The following is a 14,391-nucleotide window of genomic DNA, read 5'->3' as shown; positions in this document are numbered from 1 at the left end:
GGCAAAATTCCATATTTCATAAAGGAAATTGATTTGAGCGTTACACGGACGCTCTTCAGTTCCATGTGTCATCAAACCATACTGACTTTCGCTAATGAAGCGCTGAACATATTAGCTCATTAGATTCCTGTCCCCCGTCAAAGGCACTTTCGTCGACCCTCCTCTCACCATCATGTCTTAATGAAATGCTGTTGATGCTTTACAATTTATCAGTGACCGAGCGCCGCCATCGTCCACCATTATTGATTCGAGAGGGCCAATTGGCTGGGAGGGTGCTGTAAACTGGACGATTTAAAACCTGCATCCTTCATTGTCACATGATGGGTGCGGAATGAGATCGTAAGAGGCGGAATGGTCGTCGCGGCGATAAATAAAGGGGAGGAAATATAACGCGGTGGACAGACAGCGGCTGTCGATATGATCGGCATCGCTGATGTCCTCAAAGTGATCATCAGGGCGGGTATGATGAGCTGTGGCGTACGTGTACTGTAAAAGGGGACATTTCCTCCTCGTGTCACAGGTTCCATCTCCGCTGAGACGGATGTTGCTCGTGAGTAATGGCACAACTACAGTGTCACATTGAGGCCTCCCTGCTCCACGTAGCAAGTAGGTAACAGAGAGAGAGAGAGAGAGTGAGGGAGCGTTAATATCGTAAAACAGTGTTTAAATATTTTAATTTCATTTGTCAGAGGGGCCCCTCCCCTGCACTCCATTACCCTGACAACCATCCTTCATCCGCTGAACGAGTGCATTATTCATTAGCACTAATTATTTTCACATAACGTCTGCCCCGATATATTTAACCTCCACATTACACCCGAGATAATGGCCTTGTAAAATTGAATTGCGAGAAAGAAGTGGAGTTGGAAAGCTCATTTAAAGAACATAAGAGGAAGAGGCAAAGAGTGAGGGAGGTGCAGAAGGGTCTTTTTTTTTTTGAAGCAGCTGCAGTTGGGGGGGGGGCTGACAGGAAGAGTGTTAAGCACTTTGGGACACGGAGGCCCAGAAGTGATGGGACATTTGTTCCTGTCTCATTTGCATGCTAAGAGAAGAGACCGGTGGTTCTCTGTCGGGTCGAAGAGATACCTAAACGCCCCGTGGGCTGGAAGTGCCCCGCAGCCCTCGGAGTTAAGATTAGCTCTCCCTGACCTGACACATGACCTCAGCCGTTAATATAAAAACACCTGACCTGGGACGGCAGGAACAGAGAGCAGACAGACAAGTCTTTGTCTCTCTCACCTTGCTTTCCCTGACTCCACCTGCATCTTCTCCTTCCTTCACTTCTTCATCCTCTTCTTTCTTTTGCTCTTTATCCAGTTACGTACCTGCAGGAGCCTCCCTGATGATGGTTGAATCACTCAGGCCTCTGCCCTCATCCCCTACTGAGAGGTGTGGATGTTTTCCATATGGATAAACTTCAAAAACAAACAAGGAAAGGCTTTATTCTCCCTTTGCTTATTCATGAGATTGACATTCACCAACATTCAAAATTTAGACGCACAGGGGTTGCTGCTCCACTTGCTTTATCTCTGTTCTCTTCTGGGCAAGAGTTGTGACCCCATGCCAACAGCGGAGCCAGATTCCGAACCCACACACACAAGTAAACAAAAGAGTACGCGCACAAACACAAACACACATTTACACGCAATAGCTTTCATGCATGGGTGAAGTCAGGAAAACTGCACATGATGTGAAACAATGAAATCAGCTGCAGCAATTTACAGTTTCATCAAAACATATTTGTCATCTCTTTGCTCAAGGTTTCATCAAGTTAAATTTAAGAATTGGCTTTTTTAGAAAAAGCAGCGTCAAATTAACTTTAACATAATGAAGTCCTTCTTAAACATACTTAAGACCTAGTATGTACAAATTTGAACATATAAGGCCCAAAACTTTAACTCATTTCACATTTATAGGCACAATTTAAAAAAAATATTGTAACACATTACTGTAGTTGTCATCTATTCGTAAACAATTAGACCTCCTCCTATTAGCACTCATGTTATTTTTGGTAGATAATAACAATATAGTAAATCACTGTATTAATAAATAAATAAATTAAATATTGTATATCTTTATATGTGCTTACAATGTCACAGTGTGTTAGAAACTAATGTTTGTAACTTATAAATGCTAAAGTAAAGTCAAAGTATGTTTTTACAGTTTTTTCTGTGTTCACTGTTGCACTGCACAGGGTTGACACGTTATATTTCTGAAACTTTTTTCTACAGTCAACTATCAAATAAAGATAATGTAAAAAAGAAAAATGACAATTACCTGGTGTGAACCTCTTCAAATAGCTTTCTTTCTTTAACTGCACAAGACAAATAACAGCTTCTGATATTTAAAAAGCTGGAAGCATCAATTTCTGGTATTTATCAGTTGCAGTACATAACGGTGGCCTTGTCATTTTCTGTCACCTGACTCAGTTAACTGACCGTCAGTGGAGCACCACTCCTGAAAATACATTCATTATATTTTACAACATGACGTCTTAATATTTTCCTCTGTGACATTAAGAAACTACAAGTTTTGTGGCTCATTCTTTGGTATTTGTTGTTTCGTCTTCCTTTTGATTTCCTGAGTAATGTTACAGACTGTGACCACGCTCCTCTTCAGGCGATGTGAGTGCAGATGTGAGCACGCTGCTTTGTGTGCTTGATGCCGGGTAATTACAGTTCATCTCAACTGGGAAAAATATTATTCTCACGCCTTCCTGTGTTACGCCCAGAAGGCAGCGCTCTCTATGTGTAAAGGATCTGTCTCTCTGACATTTAGATTTGCCTTTTAAAGATGGCATTTTTCAAAACTGGCATTTCTTCATATGTTTTCTAGAGGCGACAAAATTATTCTTTTTACATCCCAGTCAGAGTGTTCGTGTAAAGTGCGTCATTTGTCCAACCTTTGGTTTGTTTGGTTGTTTTGTTTTCCTTGGTGATGTTTTTATTATTTCATGAAGTAAAAATTGTCTCATTGTCTGATACTGACTTCAGAGTCTGGTAGTTGTACCTGTCTCAACATGGTCTTTACACACATCGCTTAAAGAACAAACAAAAGGCTGGAATTTTGTGTTTCCAATCTAAATCACAGGTTGGACTGTGAATGAGTTTCCATGTATAAAACACACAAGACTGCACATTTGTTGGAAGAGTGTGATTTATATGTGGCATGTGGCGAGAGCTCGATAGGTGCGTGGTCACTAGCTGCTAGTTTTTGGGCGTCTGACTGAGATGTAATGGTCGACCGTTATCAAGCAGGCACGCTCATCTTTGAATCGCTGGAGAGTTCCAATTACTGCTCTCTGGTGCCTCGCAATGAACCAAACGAGCGAGCTATCCCTAAATAATTTCCTCAACAAAGATGGTGCAGCGCATTATGAAATATTCAGAGCTCTATCAGACTTTGGAAAGATCCATAATTACATGATAATCCACAATGTAATTCATTTTGGGTACTTTAGGGAATCTGAGTTCTCCTCATAGTGAATTATTAAATATATTGGTGGAATGGCATGAAGCCTGCCTTGTGGTATTTGTGATTGTTCTTTAGGGGGATTATGTATGACAATCTTGTTTTCTTTCTCTGATATCTTCAGGGTCATTCAAAAAGTCAGGACTAATGAGACACTGTAACCAGACAGCTGATGCATTGGCAGTTATAGCCGAGCGGTACGTAAAGGAACAGACAAGATTGAGGAGAGCTATTACCAAAGTACAGAACCAGCTAGACACATAAACCTTCCTCACAAGTGGCTGTAATCTTCTGAAAATGGCAGGTTTATGTTAAAATACTAACATTATCCCATTATATTGTAATTTCAGTTATGGCATATAGAACAGTACAAGAAACCAGAAGCTGTGGTTGTGCTGGATTACGACTTGCTGGCCGGAGATGTGAGGTTAAAGTTCAGTTAATGTGCAGCACAACTCCACGCCTAACAGAGGCATGTGTCAGATATATTGGCATTTTAAAGGTGAACAGAATGAGTCAGTTGAATATGAGACAGAAGGACATTTGGCCGACATGGTCATTTCCCATCTGTGTGAACATACAGTAGTGGTCCGCAGATGAGGACAAGTATATTATCTGCATAATGAATTACATTGAATTGTGGGCCATAAAGAGGGGACGTGTGCTGCACATTTGTAACTCACGCCCTATACTTGTAGAAGTTTATAATGTAGAATACAATTTAGACAGGTCTCTCGCCGTAAGATATTTAAAGAAGTGGGCCATAAAAAAAATCCTTAGCCACTGGCTTTAAAACCAATAAAGTTAAATGGAGCCGCTGACATTTTTATTATTGCGTTATTGTAAGTCGGCCCCTCCGAGTGCACGTGTGTGTGTAGTCGATGAGGCAGAGAGTGTCAAAACAGCTGTCAGTCATTACGACAGAAAGCTCCGCGAGATGACGTTAATGACGCTCTTGTTAAAATGTGAAGCCCGAGTGGTAACGGCACAGCGCTTAAAGGCCAAAGCTGTCACAGCAGAGGAGAACAGAGCAGAGCAGTGTGCTGGAGAAAAGTGAGGGAGGCTGCTGGAGTTCACAGATACGCAACATGACACCAGCCGAACAGGTGAAACACATTACAGGGACCTGGCTCTCTCTCTCTCTTCCTCTATCTGTAGCCATACTGTAAAGGTTTGCATGGTTGGTCAGGTTAAATAAAGATTGACGATGCGTCTCCACTTCCTCCCACTATCCAGAAATGAAGCCAAAATACAAATATAAACGCTGCCATCTTTCCCTGTTGATGTCATTTAGTGCCAACAAACCAACAAACCAACCGACCAATTGTGAGTCAGCTAAGCTGTCAATCATGTTTCACCCTATTTTTAAACCACCAAATTAAAAGCAATTTACTTACTGGAAAGTTGAACTCTTGAACAAACATAAGTGTGATAACAACTACCTGAAATGACAAGAACAAATTATTTGATGTGTGTTCTGACATTTGAGGTCTTTGTCCCATTCACTAACATGACGGTGGCACGGTTTATGACCAAAACTGCAGCCAGCCACCAGGGGGCGATCAAGATGCTTTGGTTTCATTTTGGGGGGAGCCATCATGTCGTCCAACCTTCACAATGAAGGGCCCTGTATGTCATTGAACATCTCTTGCGAATAAAGTTATTTTTTATAAGGACTAAGTAATTGGTAGACCTTGGGACGGCTAAAGATCTAGGCTAAAATGTCGTACACAAAAATTGAGTGAGTGTGACCCACAACAACTGTGGAGGAGAATAAAAATCTTCAAAGATTTTTCGGGTAGTTATTTTCATACTAATGTATGATCAAGTAAAAAAAAGTAAAAATACACCAATGTATGATCAAGCGTTACTTTTTGCAGTAAGTTTTTTTATTTATTTAATTTGATGCAATAAAAACAGGCTGTAATGTCCTGCAGAGATGACAGCTAGGATATCTTACGTTCATTTTTGTATAATGGAGACGCTTCATCCATCTTTATAGAGTCTGATTCGCTCGTGCCCCATCCACCAACGTGGTTTTGACTCATATTGCAGTTACCCACCAGGGGGCGATGAAGGCGCTTTGGCTTCATTTTGGGGGAACAGTCCCGTCTTTCATCTTTAAAAAGTCTATAGGCCAAATTAAAAAGAACACGTCAAGTTCATTTTTGATTTACTATGAATGATCCCTTTTAGAAATATATATTTTTTAATGTTGACTACAGCTGCTTTCAAAACATGGGGGGAAATTGAGGTGTTCAAATAAATGTTGGCAGATACAGATTCAAGATCAAATTTTGTGGCCAAAGGTGCAGTTGCTAAACTGTGACTTGGAGTAATTGAGTTTTATATATGTATATATATTTTTTTTTTATTTTTTTATTTATTAGAGTTTTTGGAATCAGATCTATTTCAACTTTGACTTCTTTGAATCTTTCATTTACATCAAGTGAACAGATGTGGTGAAACACACCAGGATTGAAGGTCACAGTATTTTGAAGACATTAGCCGGTTGTTAACAACATTAATCAATACCCCTGAAAAAAGAGATTTTTGTCAGTGTAATCAAACCCTGATGTCCCTCATTTTCTCAACACCGTTTTGTGATGAATTCCCATCTGCAAAGTATTTCCGAATACTTTGCCCAAGGAGGTGTAATTTAAATAATATCAGTCACCGTGCCGCTGCCAGAATAAGAATTATGTCCACGCTAATATCTCATCTGACACGCAGAGGAAAGACTTTCGTCCTGAATAACAAAAGTGCAATAATTCATCCAGTGTTATTATCCACCTAATTATAATGGGAAATATAGTCGAGTTCCTTTTCGTGCATGAGCCCAGAACAAATCACAGCTGCAAGAATGATCAGTTATGTTAATCTTGTTCAAAATGGTTGAGTATCATTCACATAAAGACGACAACAGAAGGTGTTTAATGCTTTTAAATGAGGAGAGGAAATGAGTAAAACGTGGCCACAAACTAAAACACATACTGTTCTCAACAATGTCTTCTCCCTGGTATCATTTAAAGGTCACATGAACCGTATAAATATTAAACATTCATATTAAATTTACCACAGTGTGAAAACGAACCACACACCAACAGTCAGTGCATTTTTCCAGACGTATTTTCTTTATAATTATATCACTATAACACATTTAATGAGAGCAATCAGTGCTGAACATTTATGCCTCCGAGGAAGCAGAGGTCCCAGTCAGTCACTCAGCTACTTCTTGGTCATTCTCTATTAATTTGTGGAGCGTGTTCTCTGGGTGTCAGGGTCTTGGCAGTGTCATTCCCCAATGACTCCCACCTCCGAGCCCGCTGCATGTGGGGGGGCCCTAATTAGACTCTCATGTGTATTTAATGGACTTGCTGCCTTTGGTTCTGTGAGAGAGCGCCTAATACTACAACCTCTGTATGAGCGAAGGTCCCTCGGTGCATGGAGAGGGACCTGGCATGATCTCTGTGCGTGCGTGCGTGTGTGTGTGTGTGTGTGTGTGTGTGTGTGTGTGTGTGTGTGTGTGTGTGTGTGTGTGTGTGTGTGTGTGTGTGTGTGTGTGCCTTTAACACAGCTCAAACCTGAAGCCAAACTCCAATCCTCAATGTTATTTTTCGGACTTTGTCCATTCTTAGAGTACGGGCCATTTGGAATCTGTGAAGTGAACACAAACAATCAAACCTACTATTTTCATCCTTTATGTTGTTACATCACTGCATGCATCCAATTTCTACCCCCTGGCTTTACTTCCTCATTGTTTGGATCCTAAAGACAGCCACACGCATGAAGATGATGATAGTGAATGAAAAATCAGCCATTTTAAAAACTTACATATCTTTTTTACCTCGCCAAAGATTTTGTGTTTTCACCCCTGTGCGTTTGTTTTGTATGATTGTGAGCAAAAAAACACAAAAACAACAGAAGAGATTTCCACAAAACATGGTGGAGGGATGTCCCCATTCAATTTTGGTGTGGATCTGGATCAGGGGGTCGATCTGGGAATTGTTTTTACTTTCTGTATGGGGCCTTTTTCACCATTTCCATAATTCATCCATAATTCACAGATCTTGTTGAAAGAAGTCAGGAACATTTAGGGGATTGGTATCTATGCATTTATGCAGTTTGGTGCAGTTTGATTGAATTCAAAGGGACTGCTGGGCCTTGGCTCGTGTTTGTACTCAACTGAGTGACATTTCCTTTCTGTTCTATGACTTATTAAAATACTTAAAGCTTAAAGCTTTCACATTTTCATGGCGAGGTAGAAATGGCCATAAGCACTGTTATACTGTAATACCAAATAAGAAAATATTTGATATGTTTCAAGCTAAATGGGCTTATAAACAAATACATGAGTGTTTGTTTTTATGTATAAAGAAGAAGAAAGTCATTTAGTATCAAGGTAATGAAAATAGTGTTAGGTACATTTTCGCTGTTGCTTTCGAAGTGAATTCTCCACAAGAACAAAATGATCAACAGAGGGTCACTTCACCCGAATGATGAAAACCATATATCCCTCTCAGGAAGCCATAGTGGTCTTGCAGATAGTCTTGGTTTTATTGTCTCATTTACACTATGTGATTCATAAAAACAAGCTGTCAACAGTTTTCATAAGTAACAGCTTCAACAGGAGAAAATGAAAACTGCTCAAAAGCAAAGAGATTTTGCTGTGGATTTTTTTGTACATGCAGTTTTTCAATTCTTTGAGTAGCAAGCTTAAAATTGCATTTGCTCAAACACCTACTGTTTATCTCAAAAAACATTGAACAAGAGCACGACAAGACCCCACCTTTAACTAATCAAGGGTGGGCCTCACAGCAAGAAGGTTGTTAGTTTGAATCCTGGTTCGCTGGGTCTTCCTGTGTTGAGCTTGCATGTTCTCCCTGTGTCTGCATGTGTTTGTGTACTCTGGCTTTTTAACACAGTCCAAAGACAAGTAGTTAAGATTAATAGGAGAAATTAACCGTTGCTGTGAATGTGAGCATGTACAGTGGTTTCTCTGTGGCCCTGTCCACAGTAATGCAGATATTTTCCACAACAAACTTGTTCGTCTGCGTTTGAGCCTCTTGTCTTAACGCAAAAAGCATTTTGAGTCACAAAATTATAACAAAAGCCTTCTAAAGAGCAGATTTTCAAAAACTCCAGTTTCTTTGTGTTTGGGAAAGGATGACAATTGCTTGACAATCTTCATGCCACATACCTGCCACTGCATTACTCTACAACAATGTCACATATTAGATTCTGTGCTTGGGGCGAGTGGCTTTCATATTTGAATGTTTTTTACTTTCCGAGCGGTCTGTTCTAATGAGGACAGACATCTGGACCAATCTCACAATATAGGGCTGTGATGAATGTGACCCCTGTGGTCAGCCCTTGCCCCCAAACCCACCAGGACACATAAAGCAGTGGCACAGCCCCTGTTAAAACGCTGCACGGCCACATAAATCAGCGCTGGCGCTTCTTAACTGTCCAATTTGCATGGCCCCAACACAAAGAGGCTAACGATGTTTTACAAGACAAACATGCACAATAGCACAAACATGCATGCAGGTAGATGAAAAGGTGGAGCTTATTAAGTGTCATACATGTGCACATACAGAACAGTCTGCTTTGTCTACATGCTGATAAAATATATACGTTTTTCAGATGAGACTGAGATTCAAGTTTGAAATTACAAACATGAAAAAAGTGATAAAAGAGAGCACTGACAGAAAGATGACATCTTTGAGAGAAAAGCAAAAACACATGTAAAAGAGGGAAAAAGGAAACACGAAGATGGAGAAAACAGAGAAGGAGAGAGAGAGACTGGCAATTGGAAAAGACGAGATGAAGAGGGTGTTGAGATGGGAATCTGGGTAGTTTTATCTGGTGGGCAGGGAGACGGTGGCGGGAGGATCTGTCTCTGTTAGAGAGAACACAGCCCTGTTATTAAAGCCATTTATCACTGGCTGAATATTCTCCCTTTAATAGGCTCTGTCGTTAATTACCCAACTTTGTCAAGATAGGGAGTCAGGGGCTCTCTGTTTTCTCGACCAATACACAGACAGAGCAGGCACACACACACACACACACACACACACACACACACACACACACGCACACGCATGTACTTGAACACATCTTCAGGTGATGGGCCACATTTTCACAGATGCAGAGACAGTAATAGGCAAACACACATCAAAAGAAGCATTTTCTTCTTCCTTTTCTGTGAATGTTGTTTCCAGATAGACACAAACTCAACTGCAACAACAAAAACAACTGTAAAATTAAATCAATATCCCCGCATGAACTACAGCACTACCTCAGTGAAGCTCAGCCTGTTCACACATGCTGTCAGAGAGGCAATGGCTCAACTCTGATAGTCATACATTTGATTTAAATTAAAAAAACAACAGTGCTGGGGGATGAAACAATAATTATAGAAATAAAATTTTCATCAATATAACAAAACTCTATATATCAACACATTGCTTCTGCAACACAGTGAAGAACACTTTAAAACCACAACCTTCGCTCAGGTGGAAAAAAAGAGTCTTTGAACTTATTGATAATTAGTATTAATTAATATCTACTGACCTACTTTTTAAAATCTTAAATCTTTAAATCCCAGCCTTAAAAAAACACCCAAACTTAAATGGTTTCATTGTTTAAAATGTGAGCATTTGCTGGTTTTCTTATTATTTTATACCTAAATGAATCTACTCAGGTATATTTCTCACTGTGATGTTAATTCCCTCCACCATGGAGGATATGTTTTATCCCCTGTCAGTTTGTCTGTGGGCGAGGTAACACAAAAACTACAGGACAGATTACCATGAAACCTGGTGGAAGGATGCAACATGAATCAGGGAAGAGCTCCTTAAAATGTTCTGTTGATTCAGATCAGAGTACAGATCCAGAATTTTTCTCTCTCTCTCTTCAACACTGCAAGAAGAAGTGTTTTTCAACATTTTCCTTGATTTCTCAGAGAAACATTCATGGATCTTGATGAGAATACTCGGGCATGTTTAGGGGACGATTTGACTACAAAATGATTACATGCAGAAGCAATAATAATCCAGTAATAGTGTAATATACTAGTTTACTTCACACTGGTGCACATTATTCTGTAATGGAGGTCTTCTGTGATGGCAATTTGAATATTTGTTTTTATTTTAACTGTTGGTTGTATAAAATAAGATATTAGAGGACATCTGTCTCTGGGTAGCTGTAGATTGTTTCTGTCATGTTTTAAACCAATCAGTTTATCAAGAAGATTATTTGCAAATTACTCAATAATAAAAATAATTATTCGTTGTAGACCAGATATAATAATGGTCAAACACCTCTGCTTTGTCTGAATGTGTTGACTCATATCAGTCAGTTCATACAAGCACCACACATAACAGGGCACATTACAGCCTCTACACTCTACTACAACAATAACAAAGAGTTAGTCGAATGCCTTTGGGCAGTTTCAACAGTGAGACATTTATGTTGAGCTAAACGTGTCAGCTGCCCCGTGTAGACTACAGGATCAAAACCTCATCCTCCTCTCCTCCTCCTCTCCTCCATCCCTAATCAGACTCTTTTGTGATCCTTTTATAATTAGGCACTTAACTAGCGGGGCAGAACGGGGCCGTGGCAGTAAAGCATTTACAAGGGTACTCGACAGGACACGCCGGCTCCTTTTGTTTAGCAATTAGTTTGTCTCTGAAAGGGACAAGACAAATAGGCTGTGAGAGCATCTGGTGGCCCCTGTAGCTCTTCGTGCTTGAGAGAGTGAGAGAGAGAAGAGGAGGAAACGGGAGGCAGAGACGGAGGACGAGAGAGGTTCAGAGCCCATCAGCAACAATAAGGATCGCACCACAAGGATTTGCTACAAGGGCTGTAAAGTTTACAGTCTGAGGAAACTGATCTGGAAATGAATAAAGCAGCTCTGACAAATATGATGATAAGAGGCTCAGTAAGGGCTGTGTAATAGGGACCTATTTTTCACACACTACTGATTAAGAACAGGCTAAGTGTCTGTAGAGATTCCCATGTGTACAATGCAGCACAGGCAGAGTTTAGTATGCATCCCAGTAGGATTTCCTTTAGTACCCAGCCATTTACATTGTAGTTATCCGGAGATAGAAAGAACGCAAGGCAGCGTGACAATCATTCCATTGATCCCTCTTGCCTGATTAGCTCACCAGTGTACCGTCAAAGCAAACTCCTCGGACACATTGATCAAGGAATACTTTTATAAATATTTCCCCAGGCAATAATAAGATCATTCTCCACTTGAATCGCTGGTTAGTTATCTGCTGAGATGTGATGCCAGGCATTTCCTATGAGATGTCAATAAAAGTCAACTTCAGAATCTATAACCGTCGAGCAGGAATGCAGTTAAGATAATAAAATGCTATTTAATTTCCTGAGGCGTTCTCATAATTTTTCTAAGCCTCAAATTTGTCAGGTTGATATGATGGATACTCACACGTCTGTTCTGCAGGCTTCAGCACACTTCCTGCTACTTTCCCTTTTTGTCCAGAAGAGGTTGCTGTGTTCCCTGCATACAACAGGACGAGGACCCCTCAGACTTCACCCTGTGAGAGGGAACGGCACGGAGAAGCCAGGGGGGTAAAAATCACTGAAAGATAGATGAGTTGAAAATTGCATCTCCTTGAACTGAGCAAACAGGTTAAAGACATTCAAATCGTCCAAATAAAACATGAATAGAATAATGTTAGAAAACTAAAATGTGTTGTAATAGCCCGGATGTAATTGCTGTAGTTTTTGTGACTATGCGACAAATGTCTCCCTCAAACAGAAACCAGATGAGAGAAATATTATTGCTGATCGTCGTCAGTCTGCAGCCCCTCATCACCTAACACCCACTAATTGATTATAGATGCCATTTTCATCATTGACAGTAGGGGGCAGAATCCATACATTGATTAGACCTCCATTGTGCCAAGTAATTGTACTGTGACACCTATTAACACACAATTACACAGCGTTTGGGGGATAATGTTTTGCCACTTGACTTGCGCATGTTTATTTAGTTTCTGCTCTGACTTCTGAAAAAGTGATTTAAAAGGAGCTCGGATTCATATCTTCAAAGTTAAATCTCCCACATCCCATTTACACCAATATCTAAATAAGCCCAGTGACAGATTCTGAACAGCTGTAAGAGATACGAGCCTCTTCTGATATACCTGTGTTCCTGTGACGCCGGTGATCAAACGCTGTGATAGCATAACATCCCCTCCTGTCTGTCACACCCTCGGGCGACACATCAGCAGAGCGCCTCGCAGCTGGCAAACGCTCGCATGACAAAGTTTAAATGTCTTGATTAATATCTGACTACTACTGCTTTTTGTGTCACTTCTTCTCATCTCTGCTTTTTCGCTGCTCATCCGTACAGTGATTTCTGCCGGATTCATCCCTCCTGGTTGTGTTATACTGTAACAGCATGTGAGGGGATTCAACCAGTGGGAAGGTTTGATTCAGAACAACTGAAGAGTCACTCTCTGGTTGTTTGATGACTCTGTCCTTATGATGCTTTGCACAAAGCTGTACCTGTGTTGTGATGAGTGTTTCTGTTCAGATTGTAAAGGCATCTGTTCCTAAAAAATCTGTTTAATACTTAATATTTTGTCTTTACAATCTATGACCAGCAACGTATAAATGGCAGCAATAATGGAAAACCGCTGTTGTCAGAATGAAAAGGTCAAAATTCAGATAGATAGATTCTTCTCAAAGACGGTTTCCATCATCTGAGGTAGTTCTTATTCATTTTCCCAATAAGTTTTGTTTTAGGTTATTTGATGTTATAAAAACAGGGTGAAACATCCTGACTGACAGCTGAGGCTGACTCACGATTGGTTGATCCCGCGGCTCCATCCCCCACTGCTCCTTTAGACTCCATATGTGCAAGATGGCAGCGTTTGTGTCCGGGATATTTTGGCTTCATTTCTGGATAGTGGGAGGAAGTGGAGACACGTCAGTCTGGGGTTTAAATATTTCCACAAGCCCAATAGACCCGTGGTTCCTAAACTTTTTGACTTGTGGCTGAAAACATTTTAAAACAATCTCCACTTATGACCCTTTGCATACATGGTGCTATTTAGTTTTAATCATATTCAACAAGAGAGAAGAGCTATCCAGGATTTCACAAGAAAACAGCAATCATTATAGAATAGTTAATAATTAATCTCTTCACTCTCTTAATTTATTTTGTGACCCTTTAGGAGGGTCTTATGATGCATTCATGTCGTGTCATGATAATCAGAAAAATTTGTTCCCGATTGGGAAATCTCACTTAAAATTGGAACAATCACTTGGAAGATCCGGGAGAATATTGGTTTACAAGTTGCCGACCTCATCGCTTACAAACCAGTTAATATAATATGACAATTAGCTCTAAATAGCAGCTACTCGTCAAATGTTACATCTTTATCACTTGCAAACTGCACTCGCAAGAACCTAACACCAGACTTTTTAGTCACTACAGACCTTTTTATGTTTTTAATTATTCATATAGTCTTTGCTCTTCGTTATGTAAATATTGGAAAGATGTGTCAAGGTGTAGTTTAAACGCCCTAAACACATAAATACCATACATTTTGTTTCACATTTCAAAGTGCACGCACACAGAAGTCGGAACAACGACTTCACCACTCAGGGGAATGGGACCTTCCGACGAGCAGAGTTTACCAACAGGCTGCAAACCACTGTCCCATAGTAGTGTCCCGTCAGTACATGTGCCTCCTGCTTGACAGTAAATGTCTCATCCATCCATCCACTTTGAAACAGGCCTCATTCATGGCCGGGTCTGACTTAAAAGCCCGGCAAGTCAGACCTAATTAGACAATGCCTAATCAGAGAAGTCCCTGTACGAGGACACAAAGTGGATTGTAGGGAGTAGTAAAGACCCTCTCTGTGGTTGACTCA

The sequence above is a fragment of the Paralichthys olivaceus genome, chromosome 1, assembly GCF_024713975.1.
Source record: "Paralichthys olivaceus isolate ysfri-2021 chromosome 1, ASM2471397v2, whole genome shotgun sequence".
Classification (NCBI taxonomy): Eukaryota; Metazoa; Chordata; class Actinopteri; order Pleuronectiformes; family Paralichthyidae; genus Paralichthys; species Paralichthys olivaceus.
The sequence above is the reverse complement of the archived record's forward strand: the minus strand, read 5'-3'. Positions refer to the sequence as shown.